The sequence below is a fragment of the Myotis davidii genome, unplaced genomic scaffold, assembly GCF_000327345.1.
Source record: "Myotis davidii unplaced genomic scaffold, ASM32734v1 scaffold334, whole genome shotgun sequence".
In the NCBI taxonomy this organism is placed as follows: Eukaryota; Metazoa; Chordata; class Mammalia; order Chiroptera; family Vespertilionidae; genus Myotis; species Myotis davidii.
In genome coordinates this window covers 2657744-2659274 of record NW_006285797.1, presented here as the reverse complement: position 1 = coordinate 2659274, position 1531 = coordinate 2657744, and the positions used below count along the sequence as shown (strand labels likewise).

Below are 1531 nucleotides of genomic sequence, written 5' to 3'. Positions count from 1 at the left end.
ATTATATAGATCCATTCCATTTTCTTGGGCTTCCTTCCTTGATTAATACTTGCATCCTCCACCCTTAACTAGATTCCTAGTGCTGACTTGTCCTACAACTGTCTATACCCAGGCTTGGCACGACAGGTAACAGAGAGAAGATAGTCTCTTACACTCCCTTCCTTTTCATTATTCTATGAATTTATTGATAGAAAAATACGGTCACTCATAAATATATACTTATGTATTATTCTAATGACCTATACATAGGAGATAGAGAAATGATAAAAATGTGAAATGTTGCTGAACATTTTTAAAATGTTGCTTGAACGTAGTACAAAAAAATATTAGAGCAAGAAGAGAAACTTACTGGTAGTAGGTGAGGGGGCAAACCACTTAAGATGATTTATTAAGTAAATTATCTAATGCATCTCAGCACATTAATTATGTTTAGACTTAAACTTTTGAAAAAACAAAAGTAAAAAATTAATAGAGACATTGGTAAATGGTAATCAGTCATTTCATTAATACATGATATTAATATAAGGTATAATGGGGTACATATTTCAAAGAGAAATTAGCTTGTCCTTTCATGTTATAATTGTAAAATAAATTAATGTTTGAAGGTTGAGTTACTCCTGATTATTATGCATAGGGATTGATTCTTACATCAAAATTATTACATTTTGTGAATTTTTAAAATTGGCCTAAAACATTAGTGTTTTAGAATATGACTACTTACAGCAAAAAAAAACATAATGATCTCATCTTGCTCTCAGCTTTTAAGATGAATAAAATATTCCACATGAATAAAAAAATTTGAAGTGGAAGATGATTTATATGACTTGTAGCTATCCTAAAATAGAACTTTTAATTGATTCTTACTCTCCTTTAAGCTTAACTCTGCATTTGTGTTTCTGATAAATAGGTGCAGCCTTGTGGCCCACAGTTCCTTTCAAGGTGCACAAATTCATGCACTGGGCCCCTAGTACGGATAAAATCTTTGGTTAATATCTTCCTAATTTCCCTGCCCCCTTCCCTGTGAGATTCATCAGTCTGTTCCATGTGTTCATGCTTCTGGTTCTATTTTATTCATCTGTCTATTTTGTTCATTAAATTCTTTGTTCATTTATTTTGATTTTTAGATCCAATTGTTGATAGATATGAATTTACCAGTATTGTTCATATTTTTTATCTTTTATTTGTTCTTCTTTTTCTTAAAAAAGACCCTTTAGCATTTCTTAGGCTCCTGCGTAGTCTTCCATCCAATCTAAGTAATGCCATCATAGTTTGGCAGCATTGCTGAACCATCCTAAAGTATATTGATCATCTTTTTAATCAGGATATTGCTGGAGCAACTTGGAAATTGAAAATGTGTTTGACGTCATTTGGACATAAAGGGAGTAAAAAGAGTGAGTTGAATTGCTCCCTAATGGACATTAGTAAAACCTAGTAACTTCTATCTAGAAGTCAAAAACAGTGAAAAGCAAGCTATCCAAGCACTTGTTTTAGAGTGCTGTGGTGCTGCAGGAGAAGGCACCCAATGTTTTAA

General features: G+C 32.3%; 1 protein-coding gene across 5 annotated transcripts in view; it reads left to right on the top strand.

Annotated features, from left to right (window-relative positions):
* The window catches only part of BEND6 (BEN domain containing 6), a 48657-nt gene that overhangs the window by 9271 nt on the left and 37855 nt on the right, over positions 1-1531 (top strand). The gene's annotated exons all lie outside the window — the stretch shown is intronic.